Here is a 22,801-nt window from a genome sequence, read left to right as displayed (position 1 = left end):
GAATTTATCCCCTAACTTCACCCAGCACCCCCAGTCTGTGGACCCCGCAGCAGATTATCCATATGGGTTTGTGGTAGAAAAAAGGTTCTGCTATCCTGCTTTGAAGTAAAATCTCATGACAAAGGCCTGAAATGTCTTTTTTTTAAAAAACACACACACAAAAACCAGCCATAATTGTGCAGGCTGTCAAAGTAGCACTTTGAAACAGAACCAGTTCTGTATTTGGTCCTGAGCACTGACAGGATCGGTCCTCTGAGTCAAAATCTTTGGCTTCAGGAAGAGAGGAGGTGTTTGCAGCAGGGCTGTGCAATAACTATTCAATAATTTTAAATAATGGGGCAATTATGATGACAAAACGTTTGCGCACTTCACACACCCTCTTTTGTTGACTTTTCAGACTGTCTGCACCAGACAATAAAGGTTGTGCTTTAAATGCTGCCCCTCCTCCTCTCTCTTTTTGCCTCTTCTGAGCAGTCAATAGATAGAGGTCAAAATGTTATCTGAATCTGGGAGGAACATGGATGTACTTTTTGCCTGGCAAAAAACAAAATGGTAGAAATGAATCTTGCTTACTCAGAACCTCAGGCCTGAGGTAAAATACAATATGGCACCCCTCTCATTTCATGCTGATTGGGCAAATCAGGATGCTGGAGACAGGGATCATGCTGAGACCCTGCTGTAAAAATAGTAATGAGTCTTTGACCCTCCACCACAACCCTGGATTGCTGCACCGTTGTCAGTGACCCTCTAATATGCCCTTCTCCTCCCCTCACCCACCAAAAACTCAAATTCTCCATGTTGTGTCCAAATTCAGAGCTTGCAAGATGGGGAAGCAACAAGAAGAAATGTTCAGCCCACAAAAATGGTAAGTGCTATGTGCTGAAGTTCTCACCCTGGGCCAGCAGGGGGATACTGTAGATAGTTTTCACTCAGGTCCACATACGCAAATAAGGGATTGAAAGTGACGTTCAGTGATTGGATAGCTACAGAAATTGGTTACTGTTGCGTTGTAGTGGAGCTCTATATAAGCAGGCTGGCTGAACCCTTCAGTTCAGTTCTGTTCTGGCCTGTGAATAAACAAGAGCTGTTTGAAGAATTGCTGTGTCGTCTGATATGTTCACCCACAACTTAACAGTAAGAGATGAGGGGACAATTTAGGGGGCATCTGAGTGGCCATGACTAGACCCTTCACTGAGGGCCACTCATTTTGGTGCACAAATCAGCATATTCATACATCTAATAAGGATACTAGGCACTTTCCGATTAACCTAAGCTCTTGAAAAGACATTTGGAAGGGTAAGACATCGGCAAGGCCAAAAAACTGCCCATGTGGCGGTGGCATCTGTGTTTACTGTGTATTAATTAAATTAAAATAAAAGCAGTGTTCCTGGATAATCCAAATTCAGCGCCAAGAAAAGCTGGATTCCACAGCCTATATTCATCATGCAAATTGAACACATCTGCATTGTTTACTTCATGTGTCTTACCATTTTCACTCCTTTGCATAATTTTTGTTATTTCTAGAGAGGCAGAAGGCACTGGAGCCTGCCAACAGTTGCTAGAAACCTCCGGGAATCTCTTCCACCCACCTTCCTGGCTTCTGAGATTTCAGCACCTGCCACCCACACAACCAAAAGCTAGTAACTTACTTTAAGAAATGAAAGAAAAGAAAAGGAAAGAAACAGTGGATATTTCCAAGAAGTTCAATTCTGTGCTGCTTCTGTGCTTTCAAAGAATGACAGCATGCCATGCTATGGATGCTGGGAGTGCTATTTATTTAGCTAGATTTATGTATATATAGCCAAGCGGTTTACATAAAATGGTGTAAAATATTCATTAGAAATAGCAATAAAAACAGACATTATAGACGTAATAAAATGATCAAAATATAGATAAAATAAACTGCTTTGGGTGTGTGTGTGTCTGTGTGTCTTTGTGTGTATGTATACACACACAAAATTATATGACTGGGTTGGCTTGCCTGAAGTTTTTAGCAGGTGTCAAAAACCACACAGTGAAAGTGCCTGCCTGCTATTTGCTGCAGACAATCAGGGCTGCCACACTAAAAAGATGTGTTCCCCTCCACCAAGCCGTGGGGGCTCAAAATTAATAAGATCCATAATGGAAACGATCCATTTGGGGCCACCAAATTTTGGCTTCACTCAGTGCGCCATATTACCAAAGATTACCAAAGTCTTCCCCTGAGCGTTCCCATTGCCTACAAGTAACAATAGCTCATGAAATGGATTCAGGAAGGAAGACAACGTTTGCCGTGCTCTTGTGGCATCATCTATTATTAACTGCTGCGTACAATCCATTAACTCAGCACCAAGTCAGTCCCTTCTAAAAGCCTGGGGGAGTAAAAATGTTTTTAATCGGTGTTCAAAGCTGGCCAGTGATGACATCATTGTATCTCAGGAGGGAGGGGATTCCATAGCTAAGGTGCCACCGTGGAAAAGCCCCTGTTCCAGCTCACTGAAAGAGAAGCCTTGCCTATGAAAAGGATTTTTCCTACAGAACTTGCTATGTAGACAGCCTGATAAAGCTTTTGTCTAGATCAGGGGTAGTCAACCTTTTTATACCTACCGCCCACTAATGCATCTTTCTTGATGGTAAAATTTCCTTAGAGTCCCCCAGTGCTCAATGGAAGGAGGATTCAGCTTGTGCTGTAGAACCCCCTACCACCCACCTAGAATCCTGAACCACCCACGGGTGGGCGGTAAGGACCAGGTTGACAACCCCTGGTCTAGATGCAACCTGTTGTCTCAGATGGATAAAACTCAAACAAGTGGTAATATACAATTATCTATACGTTACAGGATTCCATTCATGTGATATTGCTACATGCCCTATAACTGGCTCAGGTGTGGCTTATTTTACTCTCACTTGAGGACTCCAATACATGTTATCATATTGTTCTGATCTGCATGCTGTCCTAGATGCTTACCGTCATACCCTCCGTGTGAACCACAGGGGCATCGCTTGAGGCAAAAAGGGAAATGTTGCTATGCTATGCTGCACCACCTGCCCCCACAGTTGGCCAAGCCACCATGCCACTCAACTGTGACAGCTCCGCCTGTGCCGCCTCTCTGCTGGCACAGAAGCAGCGCTGGCATAAGGAGCGATTTCCAGTAAGATCACACACGTGAGATTCCTCCCAAAATTGATGCCAGTGCTGGTGCAGCTTGCCCCCACTTTATGAGTGGGCCAGACCCTGGTGAATCCATCCATTTATGCCATCATTCTCCTCTCCTTTCTCTTTTATTAATAGAGCAATTTCCTTTTGATGCTAATCTGGAATGAGGGAGAGTACTCTTTCTCAATGCTCTTGATTGCACTCCACAGATGAGCAAAGGCAGGCACCCAGAAATTGCTACAGCAGTAAAACCAGCTCTGCCCTGGTCTGCCCACCAGTTTCCAACTGAGCCTCTGTTGCATGATCACCCATATTACAGTTAAGGCTGCAATGGAGCTCAAAGGGCACCCTGAGCATTGCTTACAGAAGGAGGCTGAATTGTAAGATGATAGGGCTGTTCCCCAGACTCCAAAGAACCTCCAGCTCTAAATACTTGGACATTTGGGTTTGAAATGCTGATCAGGTTGTGATGTGTTTTGTGAAAGCACCAACTTATTCACCGATAGCAGGAAAGGCAGCAGGAGCGACAAAAACCTGACTGAGTCTGAATGGCAACCCGCTCACCCGAGAGAGCCATATTTAGCATTTTGCTGTATTGTCAGCAAAATGAATGCTGACATTTGGGAACACCGTTGATGATATATGAAAGTGGATGACACGAGAGTGCTGCAACTCTTTTGCAGTTGACTTGCAACATTGACTTGAAGGCCTTCAAAATGGCTGCATGTAATGCTGAGCTTTGGAAAACAGCCACTCTCTAGCCAGAGTGCCCTCACTTTCCCCCATGGCATGTGCTGTGCATGGATGTTGTCGCCTTCCTTTCAACACGGCTTGTTTGAGACATGCTTATGGTAGATGGTGGCCAATGGATTTTGGGGTCTATTTATTTGTGACGCATAAGCAGCCAGGCCCAGGTGCTAATGGTTGATGTGTGGCTTCAAGGCCCTTGCTCTCCCCTCTTAGGGTTCCTGAAGCAGGACTTGGATTTTGGGCGTCACATGGCAGGACAGAGTCACAAGCAAAGGTGTGCTCTACCAAGCCACAGTCCAGCATGTTTGCACTCCTGTCTCAGCGACGTTGTATGCTGGCTTGGTCATGTACACAGAATGGAAGATGGCAGGATCCCCAAGGATGTGCTCTATGGGGAGCTGGCTTCAGGCACCAGGCCAGTTGGCAGACCAACTCTACATTACAAAGATGTTTGTAAAGGAGACATGGAGGATGGCAACATCAACCCCACACTGTGGCTCTCCCTTGCAGATGACCGCAGTGCCTGGAGACAGTCAAGTTGTGCATCCACAGCAGTGACCAGAGGAGGAATGACCACTGGGAGGAGTGCAGAGGGTAGAAACACCATGGTGCATCTGCAGCAACACAACAGGACACCTTCCTTTGCCCCAGCTGCAACACAACATGTCTCTCCCATATCGGTCTCTACAGCCACAGCAAGTGCTGTAACTCTCCAACAGTTTGACTTCAAAAGCATGTTCCTCCATTGTCTCCCAAGACAGATGGTTGTCAAAAATAACAAAAACGTTTTCTGTTGTATTGAAATTCTATTTAAATCATAGCAAAGCCTTTATCATATAAATCACATACAAAAAGTTTCTGCAGTTTGGTGTCTTCTTTTTTGGTCACCCCAACTGAACCTTTTCTTGCTCCCCAAAGCTTGCAAAGATGCTTCCCAGTTTGCTGGCCTGTGGCCTTAGTCCTGGGCAGGCCTGCTAGCCTGTTCCTTGCAATGGCCAGCTGGGATGCTTCCTCACATGCAACTTGCCTTGCTTGTCATCTGTATGTGCTTTCTGGGTCAAAGAAGGGGGGATTTTGCACGTTCTAAAGCTGGTGTGGAGCCTGGAGCCAACCAACCAATCAGCCAATAGACCAAAAATCAGCAGCACGCAGTATGCAAGAATCTTAGAGTAAAACAGAATGTGAAGTGCAATGTCAGAGCCAACATATTAACACTACAATAATATTAGGTTAGTCTGTGATGATGCACATCCCATTTTCAGGTGGTGAGCTGTTCTCTTGTGCTCTCAGCCACTGTCAGTGAGATTCTTGGGTTTTTATCTTCCATCAGTGATATTTAACATAAAACTGAACTGACCTTCCTGGTAGTTTGGTCAATAAGTGTCAGCCACAGAACTCCAGCATAGAAACTGGAGAACAGGAGGACATATGCTATAGGCCAGTGGTATCAGTTTTGATGAATGAATGAATTAAACCAAATAGTTTTAATTGGAGTTTGGATAAATGTGCAACTGATTGTTACTGTTGTGCAAGGTATTGTGTCATTATCTTCCTTAGTGGGTTGTGCAAACCGCTGTTCTGAAGATTGCTTTTTATATGGTTGGGTAGGGGGCACTGAGAATGAGACCTTCCGCTATAGGGCAGTATAGAAATAAAACAACCACCACCACCACCACCACCACCACCAATACCACTGGGGGAATTGCCCTACAAAAGTTTGGGAACCACCACTATAGATTCTACTTCCTGGTTGCTACAGGGGCACAATAATCTTAAGCAAAGGCGGGTGCCAGCATACAGTTTATACTGATATCAATGTTATCCTGGGGGTCTGTCTGGCAATCTCTTTGCATGCCAAGCTGCCAAGAGGATGCTCCCGTGTGACTCTGTTTCCCCTTTGTCCCCATGTCCTCCTACACTCTGCTGCTTCTTGTCCTCCACCCAGGCTCATCCCTTGCCTTGACTTCGCCCATTGTCACTTCCACCCCCAGATGCTGGGGATTAACAGCTGCTAAAGTCAGATGTCACAAACGCAAAAGATTCCTGAAGTCCCACCCTTTCCGCATATGATCCCAGCAATAATTGGACCAACTCACGCTATTCTGCTTCTGTATATCACAGACCAGGATTGCTGCAGGGCAGAAATGTATCCATGGTGGTGACATAGTTTGAAGGCGATGTCAGGTACAATTGCATCACTGTGTGCTCAGCTCGGTCGCACTAAAGACCATGGAGCCGTGCTAAATTATATCCCTCTCCAAGTTCAGCTGATAATAATCATCTTAGGAGGGGGGTGAGTTGGAAAGGGGAAAATATTTCCTGAGAACTATTATGATTATGTCCCCCCCCAACATTTTTTTCATGAATGTTGCTGCAGGAGTGGCACGAACCTACCCCCCCCCCAAGATACCACCTTTTTCTCCTTTCAGACTTCATCATGTTGGAAATCCCAGCCTATCAAGAAGCACATAGTGAAAAGAATGATGTCGCTTGCTGTGGACATATTATTATTATTATTATTATTATTATTATTTGGTTTTTCAAATTACAGTTTTACAGTTGCATATCCAACATACAACATGAACATAGAATTTCCTGGACTTACACCCTCCGCTTTGTGGGTCCTATTGTTAGTACAGTGGAACCTCGGGTTGCGAACATGATCTGTGCACGAGGCACGTTCGCAACCCACAGTGTTCACAACCCGCAGCCCTGCGTCTGCGCATGCACGTGATGCGATTTGGTGTTTCTGCACATGCGCGAGCGCCGAAACCCAGAAGAAACCCGTTCCGGTACTTCTAGGTTCGGCGTGGTCCGTAACCTGAAAACGCACAACCCACAGCGTTCGCAACCTGAGGTATGACTGTAATTTCTTCCTACATCTTTTATAATAATCCAAATCTTTTACATCTCTATTATATCCAAAATTCACCATTAAACTACAAACGTTGTTGCTGTGGACACAGGAACTGAGAGTAAGTAAAATACAGCAATGTTAATTAACAGGGAAACATTTCTGCAAGCACCAGAAAATGCCAGGAAAGGCATTTTTGACTCTGCTGAAAATGTACGCTGCCCCTGTTCCGAAACACACCCACCCTCGTGTACTGAATGAAGGAGGCACGTCTGCATGTTATGTGCTTGTCCAATACTTATTTATTACATTTCTATATCACCCATTCCCCCAAGAAGCTCAACGTGGTGCACTTGGTTGCCCGCCTCCCCAGTTCATCCTCACAACAACCCTGTGAGGTAGGTCAGGCTGAGAGACGATGACTGGCCCAAGGCCACCTAGTGAGCTTCAGGGCTGAGGGGGGATTCGAACCCTCGTCTCTCAGGTCCTAGTCCTACACTTTAACTATTACACCACATTGAGCTCTCTTTATCCATGGTAGAGCCCCAGAGGGATTTCTAGCACCAGGAATGTGTTCTGGAACATGTCAAATAAGAAAAAAAGTCTCAGTAAAGATCCAACATTTGATGACTGTGGGCATTCACACGCTGATGCTGAATAACTGGAAGATTTATTGTGACTAACAGAAGCCCTCCCTCTTTTTAGGTAGTTGTCAAATTCCTGATGCATCTTTGGAGCTTTAGGGTAGTCCACAGGGGTGGATATTTACTATAATCTATAAAATAATTCTAACCTTCACCACTGCCATAATAATAATAATAATAATAATAATAATAATAATAATAATTTATTTATACTCCGCCCATCTGGCTGGTTTCCCCAGCTACTCTGGGCGGCTCCCAACAGAATACTAAAAACACGATAAAAGATCAGACATTAAGAACTTCCCTGAACAGGGCTGCTTTCAGATAAACTTCATCATTTATAAGTAGGTGAAGGGTGCATAAAGAAAGACATATGCAATTTGAGCAGCGCACATTTTGTTCAGACATGTAATAATTCCTCCTTTAAACTGAGATCAGGATAAACCAGTTCAGGTTCATTTGCAGCAGAAGCTAGCTGTCCACAGAACTGATGGGCTTATCCCTGCAATGTTACAAACGTCTCTGGAGCACTTTTTCAACTGTAAACAAACAAACAAACAAACAAACAAACAAACAAGACATAAAATTATATGATAAAATAAAGTGTCAAACAAACTTTTAAATGCATATATGTAGAAATAGTGGCTTAGACATCCTAAGGGCAGAAACACTTACCTGAAGCAGAGCAAATACAAAATCAGGGTTTGAGTCATTCAGCAGATAGCTCTGTTGGTTAGAGCGTGGTGCTGATAATGCCAAGGTTGCAAGTTTGATCCCTGTATGGGACAGCTGCATATTCCTGCATTGCAGAGGGTTGGACTAGATGATCCTCAGGGTCCCTTCCAACTCTATGATTCAGAGTCAAGTATTTGCCATTGGCAGCCAGAAATAGAAGGAACCTGTGTCTCCCTCTTTGCTGTCCTTCTGCCAGAAGTTTTCATTTCAACAGGCTTTTGGGAACTGACTGGAAAGGGCTTTTAATAATGCTGTTCTGTCAGCATATTAATATATTATTATTATTATTATTATTATTATTATTATTTTATGAGTTTAATTACTTTTTAATGATGATTTTTATATGTTTTAGCTTTTTGTATTTTATTTGTATGGGTTTCATTTTGGAAGCTGCCTTCTGGAGTCCCAGTTTGGGGAAAATACAAGATTTAAACAACAACAACAACAATAACAACAACAACAATAAATAACTAATAATAATGAAAAATGGCAAGATCTCCTTTCAGATAGGAGTGGCAGAGAAACAACCCTTCAAAGCGCTGCGGCTAAAGCTTTAATTCACCAATGAAGATTGACTTTTCCCAATTAATTCCAGCGTCAAGTGATTCATTATATGAATAAACTGATTAAATCTGGGATTGGTTTTGATGTAAGAGTCCAGAGTCCATTGCAGTGTTTGCTTGGGAGCAAATTGGCATGTCTCTGAAGTGGCTTCACACCTCTGGCAAAGGCTTATCCAAGAAAGCTTGATTCAAATCATTTCTTTCCAGGAAAGGCAGAGATATGCCTCTTGTTAATCTAGGAACCATCTTTATAGATGAAAGCTATTCTGTACCCTGAAAATGATAGCCGCACCTCACTGTATTGCAGCCAATTGTCCTGATTGCGCATCCTCACAGTGGCCACTGAGATGCCTCCAGGAAGCCCATAAGGAGGGAGTGAGCGCAATAGCCCTCAATAGCTGGTGTTCAGCCTCTGATCTGACAACCATCGTGTTTAGTCACCATTGAACCTTCAGAACATCAGAAGCACCATTCTGGATCAGGTCAAAGAGGGCCCATCTAGCCCAGAATTCTGTTCTCATGGTGGCCAAGCAGATGTCCCAATGGGAACCCACCTGAGATCAACAGCACCCTCCCCACTTGTGATTCTCAGCTGCTGCTATTCAGAGGCACACTGCCAGTGGAGGCAGAACTAGCCGTTGTGGCTAGTAGCCATGGCTAGTTGTATCCTCCATGAATCTGCATGATCCTCTTTTAAATACATCCATGTAGGTGGCCATAACTGCCTCCTGTAGGAGAGAGTTCCATAGTTTAACTATGCACTGTGTGAAGAAGTTGTTTGTTTGTTTGTTTGTTTTTAAATCTGTCCCGATTCTTCCATTGAAACTGTGTGGCCTCTGATCCTGAAGGTAGCATACAAGCGATCATAATTAGTAGCCATTGATAACTTTATCCTCCATTAACTTATCTCATGTTCTTTTGAAGCCATCCTTGGTATGGTCAATTGCTTCAATTGTCTGGCCTCACAATGGACTTTTGTTGATCCAATTAGAGACTCGTATACAATTAATGACAAACCTAGACAGCATCTTAAAAAGCAGAGACATCACCTTGCCAACAAAGGTCCGTATAGTTAAAGCTATGGTTTTCCTAGTAGTGATGTATGGAAGTGAGAGCTGGGCCATAAAGAAGGCTGATCGCCGAAGAATTGATGCTTTTGAATTATGGTGTTGGAGGAGACTCTTGAGAGTCTCATGGACTGCAAGAAGATCAAACCAATCCATTCTTAAGGAAATCAGCCCTGAGTGCTCACTGGAAGGACAGATCGTGAAGCTGAGGCTCCAATACTTTGGCCACCTCATGAGAAGAGAAGACTCCCTGGAAAAGACCCTGGTGTTGGGAAAGATGGAGGGCACAAGGAGAAGGGGACGACAGAGGACAAGATGGTTGGACAGTGTTCTCGAAGGTACCAGCATGAGTTTGACCAAACTGTGGGAGGCAGTGGAAGACAGGAGTGCCTGGCGTGCTCTGGTCCATGGGGTCACGAAGAGTCGGACACGACTAAACGACTAAACAACAACAACAACAATACAATTAAGTCAGGCTCAAAATAGACCCACTGAGATAAATAGAGTTAAGTTAGCCTTCAGCTACTTAAAGCTGGGTTGAGTACAACCCCAGGGTGAACATTTAAGAATACACATTGCCTTTCTTCTCTGTTAACAATGGAAAACAAGCCTTATCATAGAATCACAGAACTGTGGAGTTGGAAGGGACCCCATGGGCCCATCTAGTCCAACCCCCTGCAATGCAGTAATGGACTGGTTCTCTGTGCACAATGGAAACAGCTATCAATACCGCCAATGTTATTCAAGGATGGAGCTGAGTGACAGCAGGAATTTTATGAATGGGAGGCCATTGAAAACGATCAAGTATAAAAATGGACGCATCCTTGAGTAGAACATCATTCTCACCAACTCTAAGAAACCATGCCAGAACATAAGAAGAGCCTGCTGGATCAGGCCAAAGGGAGCCAGCATCCTGTTCTCACAGGGGCCACACAAACTCCCCAATGGGAAACCCTCAGTCAGGACGTGCGCACAAGAGTCCTCTTCCCTCCTGGGGTCTCCAACAACAGGCATTCAGAAGCAGAGCAGAACCATCATGGCTAATAGCTCTCTCCTCCATAGATCTATCTGATCCTCTTTTAAAGCTGTCCAAGTTGCAGCCCATCACTGTCTCCATAGATCCATAGTTTAACTCTGTGTGGAAAAGTCCTTCTATCTTTCCTGAATTCCTAACCTTCAGCTTCATTTGACAAGAAAAACTTGTCTCTACCCACTTTCCCCAGGCCATGTTAAGTAGTTGCATTACTAAGTGAATGCTCCAAACACTGGCAGGCAAGAATGGTTCAGACAGATAGATAGATTTTTTTTCTGAAACCTGTTGTTGTTAAAATTCAACATCAATGAAAACAGCAGACAGATAAACAAAGATGCATGGATTGGGGGAAAAATGATGCTAATCTCTGTTTTTGACAAATTTCTAAAAACAGCCTGACTAACTTCATTCAATCAGATTAGACATTTCTCCAAATTCTGCAGTATTGGTTCATGTAAAATGCAGGGGGACATGCATTGGAAAGCAAACTAAAATGCTTATTTTAGAGAAAGAATACATACAAGATATATACAGTGATTTGCACCACCCCACCCTGGCCTTCTGCCCAAGCTGGTTGCAGCCGCAGGGCTGTGTGTGTGAATGTGGGCCTGCTACGCTTTTAAGTCAGATGTCCCCTGGCTGTAATTTGGATGATACAGACAGCCTAGGCTTCTGACCTGCCAACATCCAGCCCTAGAGCCTTGACATGACCATAACATTGAGAGCAGGAATGGGCAACCCTTTTCCCATCAAGAACTGAATTCTCTTGCGTTTGGGACATGAGAAGAGAGATCAGTGGTGACTTATTCAAGCTCGGGAGCTCAAAGCTTGACAACAGAGACAAGATCATGAAAGGCATTTTTGTGACAAGCCAAGCGAGTGCTGTTTTGGAGTGATCTAAGCCAGCATGACAAAACCTGTGAGCACCAAAAGAGCACAGGCAAACAGCGAGCCCCATCTGTAGTTGGGAATTTTGTATAAGGACCAGAGAATGTGTAGAATTCCATTGAGATATGAACATTCCCCAAAACCTGTTGGAGATTATGTAAAGTGACTGGGAAATGTGCACATTCTTCACGAGGCCTGCGGAATGGGTACAATGGCCCGTTGTTATGCACATTAACCACTCAACTTACATTCCTTTTTTTGTGTATAAATACGTGGTGACCGTCTCCAGCCTTAAGGAAGGCATTGCCTTTTGGCACCACTAGATGGCAATTCATACCCGTCAGAACACACTGCGATATTTGGGAAGTGCAAACCCCAGACTCTTTGCAGTTTACACAGCCTGTCTCAAAGCACTTCATTTCTTTTTCTTTAGGAACAACCCTGGGTTAACTGTAGTTTTTGTTAGAGGAAAATGCAAATAATTTCCACATGACAAGAAGAAATATTATTAAAGCTAAACAGTGTTTTGGACTCTTGACACATCCTTGACAATTTGAATCTGGGAGCGTGACTTCTCCATCCCTTCCACCAGGGAGCCTCCACTGCATTATGGAGTTCCAACACCCCCCACCCCGCCCCCGGGATGGGGCTGTAATCTACATGCTAGAGGCCTTGGCCAATTTGCTGTTTTGAGCTTGTGTTGCTAGGAAACCAGAAAGGGGCCTGAAACATGTGGGCTTACTTTAGCGTTTGTCTCCTTTCCACGTAAAAGGGGTTGGTTTGCTCCTCCTGCTCCAAAATCAGAGGAGAAAGCTGGAAGACATTCAAAAGGCCAATTAGTAGGACTGTCCGCTGATTAGAGAAATCTCGCGGCCTGGCATGTCCCCTGCTTTCTCCAAAGGCTCATTTGCAAGGCCTCCCAGGATAGCGTGCACTGGAACACAACCAAGCCACTCTTTTGCAAGTTTACTCAGAGTAAGCCCCACTGCGTTCCATGGAGCTGTCTCCCAAATAATTCTGCAGTAGATTGCAATCTTAATTAATTGCAGGATTTTAATTTGAATAATCAGCTGATGAAGCCAGCATACAAATAAAAAGAGTTGCACCATTCCTTATTGAAAACTTGTATTGAATCCAGACTGATTCCTATTCTGAAATAAACTGGGACTTAAGTAAATTCAGTGAGGTGCAAAATTCAAAGGGCAATTATGTTCCAATGTGTGCGTTAGTCTGGGAGATGCACATTAAGTTTGTTTGCTTGAAAATCCGGATCCAACCGGAATTCTGCTTCATCTCTAGCAATCTCCTTGCAGAAGCTAAGCAGGACTAGGTCTGGTTAGTGCCTGGATAGCAGATCAGGGATACCTGATAACCACGGTACGCCTCTCTGTGTTCCATGTGGGAAGAAAGGCAGGATTGAAATGTGCATACCTTAAAGAGCAAGGCTCTGTGCCTGCTGTGGTGTGCACCCACCCCCAGTGGTGATTGTGGTGTGTTTGGAGGGGGCGGCTTGAGCAGATGGGAAACCCTGTTAACTTTTAGCAGGTCCTGCTCCGACCCTTGGGCCTCTCACAGAACTAAGGCGCTTGCAACCATTTCCTGACTGCGAGGCCATCAGAAGCAGATCATGATGTCTGCTCAAGGTTTACAGCTTTAAGAACAGTTAAACCATGGAATGAACTCCCCCAACGGGCAGTGATGGCTGCTATCTGGATGGCTTTAAAGGAGAAATATAGACAAATTCATGGAGGAGACGGTTACTGATGGCAACTAGCCATGATGGCTAATGCCTCTGAATAGCAGTTGCTGGGAATCGGCAGCAAGGAGAGGCCAGTTGGGCTCAAGTCCTGCTTTTTTTAGGCTTCCCATAATAGGCATCTGGTTGGCCACCCTGAAAACAGCCCTGGACTAGATTGACCTTTGGCCTGTTCCAGCTGCAGGCCTCTTCTTATGCTCCTGTGATTGTGCCCACTTTTCCTCAATGTGCCAAAGAGCTGGCATGAAGAGAGGGAGAGCGGCCATATTAGCTAAGGGCAGGCACTACAGAAACAACAGTTGTGCTCACTCATGTCTTGCTTGTGGGTTTCCCATTGGTGCACCTAGTTAGCTACTGTGAGAACAGGCCTTTGGCCTGATCCAGCTAAAAGAGTCTTCTCCTTTTCTCATGTTCTGGCCAGGCTGTTTTGTTTTTGGTCAGTTGGCAACTCCAGTTCTTTCCTCCTAACCTCCTGGTACCCTCCTGATGTGTTGGCCTACAACATCCATTATTGTTGATGGGAGATGCAATCCAAAACATCTGGGGACCACTGGGTTGGGGGAGGCTGGGCTAGAGTCACAGAACCGAGGTTCTGACCCTTAAGCACGGTGGCTGCTAGTATCCTGCAGCTCCTGGTTTCAGCTCTTAAGTTTCACATAAATGCTTGATTTCTGTTGTAGAAAGGAGATATGCTTTATGGAAGTCCCCGTTGATTTGTCCTTTTCACATGCTACAACTTTTCCCCACACCCAGTAAGTTGAAGGCGGAGGTTTCAGTGAATTATGAAGACTCGGGGGGGGGGGAGTATCTGGAATGGTGCCACGGCCAGGTCAGGCTTAAGAGAGAATTTGGGCTGCTTTCCACCTGGCGCTGGGCAACAATGTCAAATTGTCTTGGTCATCACTGGATTAAAACAAATAGGCTTCTCGTCACATTTAGCTTTTTTTGGAAAATAGTATTTCCCCTAAAAGATATGTAAGTCACATGGTAACTTTATTTCCCATTAATTAGCAGGAAGTACACTTTATGGGCCAGAGCCTTGCGAAGTCTCAGAAGGCTCCAGGTGCCTGCAGCAGCTGTCAGCTTTTACAGAAGTTACTGGACCCTTCTAGCGAGATCCATCACTCAGCAACTCACTCTTTTGTGCAGTGTGTGCCATTTCTTTGACGACCATCCGCTATGCATACAGAAGGTTCCAGGTTCAATCCCCAGTGGCATCTGCAGAAAGGGCTGGGAAGGTCCCCAGCCTGGAACTCTGGAAAACCACTGCTGGTCCATGCAGACAACATTGAAGAATGCAGACAACAAGCTGCAAGGAAGCATCCTTTGCTCCTGTGTTGTACCTCTGTGTTGGCCACAGAAGCCAGGCACAGCCATGGAGAGCAACAAGAACATTGGTGGTGGCGGTGGCTGTTTTAAAAAACATGGGAGAACCACTTCACTTCTACATCTACTGCTTTCATGGATGTCCAAGTCAGAATTATCTATCATCAAGAGAAGTCGCACCCTAGTATTTCTGTATGGGTTACTGTTCTGAGCAGGAGGAAACCTGCTGAAATAGGCGACCTCCATGAGAGGACAATGGTGTCCACTCTGCTCGCCACTGATGCTCACTCTGCATCAAGAGTGAGTGAGGATCCAGCCATGCTTGTTGCAGTAGCACAGCAGAGACACCTGTGCCAGAGGAAGAGACTGGAAGGACAGAGCAGTACATCCTGTAGAGACACAGTGGTCAGCCTCTTTGAGAGTGGGAGGTGCTTCCCTCCCCCCTTTTCCAATAAACCATTTCTCATAGCAGCTAGGGAATGACTGACCTAGATCTGTGCTATCTGGCAGCTTCAGTCTAGTAATGTTTGATTCACCAAACAATAGGCGGTTGAAACTTGTCTCCAGGAGACTGATGGAGAGTGGCTTGGCTTTGATTGGTCTCCTCCTCCTCTCCTATGTTACTTCACCACCCTAATCCCTTTACGCCTTTGTGTCTCCCATGTTCCCTATTTGTTCTGCCACCAGCTCCCCCTCGCTGGATGCAGCACTCTTGGTTCCAGAAGCGGTCCAGCCCTGTTTGTGAGTTAGGATTGTGCGCTTCTGACATGAGCAGAATTGTTTTAGGAAAAACCGCAGGTTTTGCTTAGGGCAGGGCTGTGGGCTTCTGGCCCACATAGATCCATTGCACAATGACCTGGAACCATTCCCATCTATTTAGTTGCCTCGTGATGCTTATCTGACTTTCATAGAGCTGTGCTTTGGCACTGTGCACTAGTGACAACTCTGGCTTCCTGTGCGCATCCTCTTGCAAGAGCTTTTCTGTCTGCTCCATTTTGGCCTCAGCCCAAAGCACCAAGAGGAGCTGTGCCTTACACGCATGCAGGCAGAACCTGAGTTTGTCATAATCTGGCACTGAGGCTGCTGTATTTGGCTGGGTGCTGGTGATGCTGCTGCACAGAGGACACAAATTTGCATGAAATTTGTATATGCTAACTGATAAGCAGAGCCATAAATTTAGAAATTATGCTCAGTAAAAAAAAAACCCCATACACAGTTAAAACAAATATTTTAAATGTTATAAAACAATTAAAATAACACTAAGCTAAAACCCAGATCGAAACACATGACAACATTCGCCATATCTAGGAAGTCTTGCCCAAGCAAAGATATCATCAGCAGACACAGAAGAATACAGTGAAAGTGTTTGCCTTCAGTCAATAGGCAGAGAGTTCCAAAGTGTAGGTGTTGCCAGTAAAAGATCAGTGACTTACAAATGTGGAATGGGTAGTATGTGGCACCTGTACCAGTGCAGTTCCACAGAGCAAAGCCACTGAGTGGGTGAATATGGCTCAGTAGCAAACTGGCAACCAGGGCAGGTCTCCGAGCAGAAGTGTTTTACGCTGACAAGGCCTCACTCCCATCAGCAATCGTGCTGCAGCATTCTCTAACTGCAGCTTCCAGATCTGGTGCAAGGCAAGCTCCACATAGAGTGCACTGTAGTGATCCAGTTTTGAAGTACCGATGAATGAACTACGGTGGCCAACTTACCTGGCCCAGGAGCAGTTGCAGCTGTTGCTCGAGGCACAGCTGGTAAGAGGCACTTCTATCCACTGAGGCTCCCTAGACTTCATGTGACAGGGCTGGATCCGGAAGCACCTCAAATCAGTGAGCCTGCTCCTTCAGGGGAAGTGCAACCCCCTCCAGGATAGGCCAGATGGGGCTCTCCAGACACTGCTGGCCTACAACCCCCATCATCCCTGACCCCTGGCTGTGCTGGCTGGGATCGGGCCTGGCGTGACCACGAGCCTTTTGCAGATATTAATATTGCGCAGTTTGAAGCGATGGAAGCATAAGAACGGACTCCTTTTGGAAGAAACCATTATCCAGGTACATAAAATATATTCAAACTTTTACTTGCAGAACTTCCTTCATAACAGAATTAAAGCATCAAATATACACCCAAAAAGATAAGACGTTGTGTGGTGGGGAGAAGCACCATTTTCTGGTTTGCCCCAGGCAGCAAAAATTCTTGGGCTGGCCCTGGCTGGGACGAGTCTAGCAGCATCTGGAGGGGACCCAGGTGGTTACCCCTTGCCTAGAGAGGAGGCTGGTCCTCAAGAACCCAACTAGAATTCGCCATCTGAGTTGGAGCTGTCATGGCACAATTTCGGGCCACCCTGATTCTCACCGGTAGGGGCTCCTGATGGGCTGTGTTACTGTGTAATGACCCCAAGACCTGGAAGATAGCAGACTTCTGTACTTGGGAATCATGGGGCTGGAAAATTGTAGACTTGGGTGTTCGCTGTCCCTAGCTCCTGCCTTGCTTCCAGAAGGTCCCCAAATCAAATCCTGACTGTATGAATGGGCAGCATGTAGCTAGAGAGAGACAAAAAGCCCTGCCTGGCAAAAGGTATCTTCATGCTTGGGTTGGCTTCATGGTATGTGGACTCCCCAACACCAAAGGGAGGCTTTGATCCTTCCTGTACCATGCCCAGCAATTGTGTGTGGGCAGCTGCTTGCCTAATGAAGGCATTGATCAGGGCAAAGTTTCTTTCTTTTTAAAATTTTTCTTTATTTATTTTTAATCTACCAAAACTAAAATAGAGTAAATTTACATGAAAAAAGGAAAAAGAAAAACATATGTTTTCATAAACACTCAAAACAACTCAAAACTAAACAATACATAAAATAAACCCAACTTCCCTTCACCCGTGTGTGACTTCCTTCTTTTACATTTGTTGTCTTTCGTTGCGCTCAACTGTTGTTATTTATTTCTATTTTTATTTTGCTTATTTTACCCTTCCCCTTATCCTTGCGTCGTTCTTATTCTTCTATCGATATTTCTGTTCCAAAACAATGTTTCTTTATATATTCTCTTATGCAACTCCATTCTTTCTTTGTTTTTTTGGTTTGATTTCCCTCTTATTATTGCAGTTAATTTTGCCATATTTATGAATTCACAGAATTTGCTCTGCCATTCTCTTATTGAGGGTACCTGTTCCCCTTTCCATTTTTTTTGCAATCAGTGTCCTGGCAGCTGCCGTTGCGTACAGTGGTACCTTGGGTTAAGAACTTACCGTTTTTTTCGCTCTATAAGACGCACCAGACCACAAGACGCACCTAGTTTTTGGAGGAGGAAAACAAGAAAAAAAATATTCTGAATCTCAGAAGCCAGAACAGCAAGAGGGGTCACTACGCAGCGAAAGAAGTGATCCCTCTTGCTGTTCTGGCTTCTGGGATAGCTGCGCAGCCTGCATTTGCTCCATAAGACGCACACACATTTCCCCTTACTTTTTAGGAGGGACAAAGTGAGTCTTATAGAGCAAAAAATACGGTAATTCGTTCTGGAGGTCTGTTCTTAACCTGAAGTACCACTTTAGCTAATGGGGCCTCCCGCTGCCGCTGCCATGCGATTTCTGTTCTCATCCTGAAGCAAAGTTATTAACCCGAGGTACTATTTCTGGGTTAGCGGAGTCTGTAACCTGAAGCGTCTGTAACCTGAGGTACCACTGTATAAGAATATATTTACCATATTCTTGGGGATGTCTTCTATTATTAAACCCAGAAGATATGCTTCCATTTTTTTCTTAACTGTTTTAAATATCTTTTTTAATTCTTCATGTATCTTATTCCAAAATTGTTTTATGTTTTTACACCCTCACCAAATATGGTACCTTCTTCCTACTTCCCTTCCACATCTCCAGCATACATTGGATTTTTGTTAAATACCATCAGTATATCATTTTCATTAGGTTCTCTCCCATTGTATAACATGCTGTAAATTTTATATCTTGTTTCCATAGCTTCTCCCATTGCTCCATTTGTATTGAATGTCCAAAATCTTAGGCCCATTTTATCATAACCCCTTTGATTTCTTTGCCCAATCAGGGCAAAGTTTCATGGGGCAGCTGTCAAAAATACTTGAGATGACAATCAGGTAGAAGGAAACGTGGAGTGAAATGTACAGAGGCCAGGACACATGTGAGCCAAATACCTATTTAAAGTAGTCTGTGCCACAAGCATCATGAAGAAATTCAGGTCATCCACAGAGAAGAAATCCAGAGGGGAAATGTCTTCATGCTGTTGGGTGCAGAGACCCTCACCCCCTCCTCCCTGAACCCTGAGCTTGAATTGAATAAACTAACATTTAGCTGAAAGCGTGCCAGATGTTCACACTAAAATGCCAGTTATCCAATTTTCTTTGGAAAAGTAAATCTCCTCTTGCATTTCCACCCATGCTGTGTTATGTGAGGTTACACAGGAGAACGACTCAGAGGGATGCAGTGTGCCATATTGTCAGCAGTGCAATGGAGCAGCTGACATATTTTGAAGGGAAACAACAGCAGCAAGAAAAATACATTTCTTAATCAGGCTGTCAGGCACCTATAAATGCTTTCTATTGTAATGAGTTTGGGCTAAGTAGGTTTCTGGGGTCCCCTCCAAGTCTGTCGTTTTATAACTGTAAAATGGGATTTCTGCATAGGTAGGGACTGCCGAAATCATCAAACCAGTTTCTTTGTTCGGTAAATAGCCTAGCTGGGTCCGCTGAGTCTGCTTTGTTATGTAAGCTGGGGCCAAAGTGTTGCCTCAGAAACTAACTACTGTAGTTGAAGATCCTTCTAAGGTGAGCAGAAGGGGGCATGTCTTGTACCCCTCCTTGATAGGAGCTCTGAGTATGTGTGAGAGAGAATAAAGACCAGGCAATACTGGGATTAGAGCTAGAAAGAGGGAGAGACCTGCCTTGCTCTCTGTGAGAATCCAAGGCTCTGGTGTTGGCGTTCCACCTGGAAAACTAATGGAGGGGCAAGACCAGTTGGAGTGTTAGTGATGTCTTGTCCCCAGTATTAGTCCCACCAGTGAGTCACTTAGATTGTCCCTCTCTATAAAGGTAAAGGTAAAGGGACCCCTGACTGTTAGGTCCAGTCACAAACGACTCTGGGGTTGCTGCGCTCATCTCGCTTTACTGGCCGAGGGAGCCGGCGTTTGTCTGCAGACAGTTTTTCTGGGTCATGTGGCCAGCTTGACTAAGCCACTTCTGGCGAAACCAGAGCAGATGGAAACGGCGCTTACCTTCCCGCCTGAGCGGTACCTATTTATCTACATGCACTTCGACATGCTTTCAAACTGCTAGGTTGGCAGGAGCTGGGATGGAGCAATGGGAGCTCACCCCGTCACGGGGATTCGAACCGCCGACCTTCCGATCGGCAAGCCCTAGGCTCAGTGGTTTAGACCACAGCACCACCTGCATCCCTCTGTCCCTCTCTCTCTCTATACTGCTTAATACAATAAAAAAATTCTATCTGGTTTACAGAAAGACAATAAAAAATGCAACAACATTCAATAAAATTCCCTGAAAACCAAATTAAATAATAATTTTAAAAAATCACCTGTAAATCACAAGTAGAACTGAGCAGGGTACAAAACCAAAATAACAATAACATTTAAGAATCAGAGTCCAGGAAAGCTTAGGTAAACATACACATTTTAAAGAGATGTTTGAAGGCCATTACTGTCTCCGCCTCACCTATTACCAAAGTGGGAGTCCATAATGGAAATCAGCACACAGATCCTTGTTTTCTTAAAAAAAACCCAAACACTTTTTATTGGGTTTTATAAACAGGGATCATAGGAATAATGAATGATACAAATAAATAGACCAAATATTCTCATGTCATTGGTACATCACTAATTCAATGCACAAGTTCTTGGTTCATGGGGTGGCTTAAATAAAATAAAAACAGTAGCAAAGGGGAAACAGGATAGGACAGAGTTAACAGGTTGCATTCAACATCACATAGATAAAACATGTAATCAGAAGCCCTTGTGGTTGTGCTTAGAATAAGTATCAGTACTAATCATTTTTCCTCTTAGGTTATCAATGAAGTAGTATAAAGAGTATAGTGATGATTGTAGGAGAGGGGTTCAAAGTGAAGATATTAATTTATGTTTAAATTTAAATTTAGATCAACCAGACTGAGCCAAATGTTGAAGGCGGGGATTGTTCATTTTCTGGAATACTGGCATATGTTATGAAATAAAACCACACTGGAGTAAAGCCATCGTTCTTGATCTGTCCACATGTCAACTGTAGTTTATTTGTTAATCTCTCAGGGAAAGCCTTTTCCCAAACTGTTTTGTACCAATTGTCTAACATTGCGCCAGAAAGGCTGGATTTTTGTACATTCCCACCACAGTGGAATGGTCTCCCTTCCTTCCTTGGAGGTATTTTGGACATCTGCCATGGATGCTTTAGCTGAGATAAAATATAGTTCCAGGTTTGGGATGCCTCAGCTTCCTTCCACTGTGGGGAAGTACAGGAGTTTGGCTTTTATTCTGGGTCTTTTGCAGGAAAAAATAAATGATTTTTCTCTCTCTGCCACCTTTGCATCTGGCTGAGTGGGATCCAAATTGTGAGTGACTGGAATAGAAACAGTAGTTTTAGTAGGATCATACCATTGCTAATCTGGGAGGGTAAAATGGGTTTGGCTCCATTTTTTCCAAATTTTGGATGATTTTCTGCCATACAAGGGGATAGAGTCTGTTCAGGGTTCTTGTTATAATTATTCCTAAATATCTAAGTACTGTGTGACAGAGTCTAATGACTGTAAGTTCTGTCAATACTTTTTGGATCTTAAAGCTTCAGATTTTGAGAGGTCAACCTGCAGGCCTGATAGCAGTTGCCGATTTACTACCAGGCCAAGTTCAAATTTTATATAAAGCCCTTAACAACTTGGGACCAGTTTGCCTGCGAGAGCACCTTAAATCATATTTGCCCTCTCAACTGCAGAGCTGGCACTGGTACAGGATCATTTGTAGGAAATCAATCTTTTCGCATGTCAGCACTCACACTTTGACACCTTCACTGTACTCTTTCCAACAGCTGCTAAAAAACATTTTTGTTTTGACAAGCCTACCCAGACATTTAAAAATCCTGCTATGTGCTTTAATCTGCTTTCAGCTTATCATTGACTTTAATTATTCTTGTTGAATGTTTCAAATAGCTGCTTTTACAGGTACTTTTATTGTGTTATTCTTTTTTTATAAACTGCTTTGTTTGTTTTTGCAGTCAAATGACATATAAATTTTATGAAACAGATAAATGAAATTACCCTCATCCCCTCACTGCTCCTTCAACATCACATCCCCACCTACCTGCCACCCTGTTGCCAGTCCCTTTCCCCCCACAGCAGCGGCGTAGCATGGGTTGTCAGCTCCCGGGGCAAGGCAAGTAATTTGCACCCCCTAAGCCGGGGCAAGGCAAGTAATTTGCGCCCCTAACCCCTAACCTGCCGCCGCTGCCAGCTTCTTCTTGCTGCTGCCTGGGCTGGGGTATTTATGGTAAGATAGCCATGGCGGCGGCGGGTCCGTGTCAGGTGATCTGAGGCGAGTTGCTGCTGGCGCTGCTGCCCAAACGACGCCACTTGCCCGGAGGAGGAGGAGGGCAGAGAGGCGAGGAAAATGCAACGTGGCCCAGCAGCTGCAGCAGCAGCAGCGGCGGCGGCGGGGCTGTGAGGAGGGGCTGCCTGGCGCGCCCTCCGCGGCCCTGACGCGCGGGGACCGCGGCGAGCGCTAAGAGCCGCTGCCTGCCGGACGCCTTCAGCCCACATGCGCGCACAGCTCGTCGGTTCCGCGAGACATGGGGCTCTGCTACAGCCTGCGCCCGAGGCTCTTCGGCGACTCCGGAGGTGGCGAGCGCCCCCCCAGATGTTGCGCCCGGTGCGGCTGGCTTCTAAACATATATAAAAACATAATAAAACATTTTTTAAAAAACACTTCCCTATACAGGATTGCCTTCAGACGGCTCGGTGGTTGACTCAGAGGAACCCGCTCCGCCAAAATCGGGTCTTGCCGCCACGGCGAAGGCGGAGACCCCTCAAAAATCCCAGG

Source organism: Podarcis erhardii (assembly GCF_964252035.2).
Source record: "Podarcis erhardii genome assembly, chromosome: 7".
NCBI lineage: Eukaryota > Metazoa > Chordata > Lepidosauria > Squamata > Lacertidae > Podarcis > Podarcis erhardii.
The sequence above is the reverse complement of the archived record's forward strand: the minus strand, read 5'-3'. Positions refer to the sequence as shown.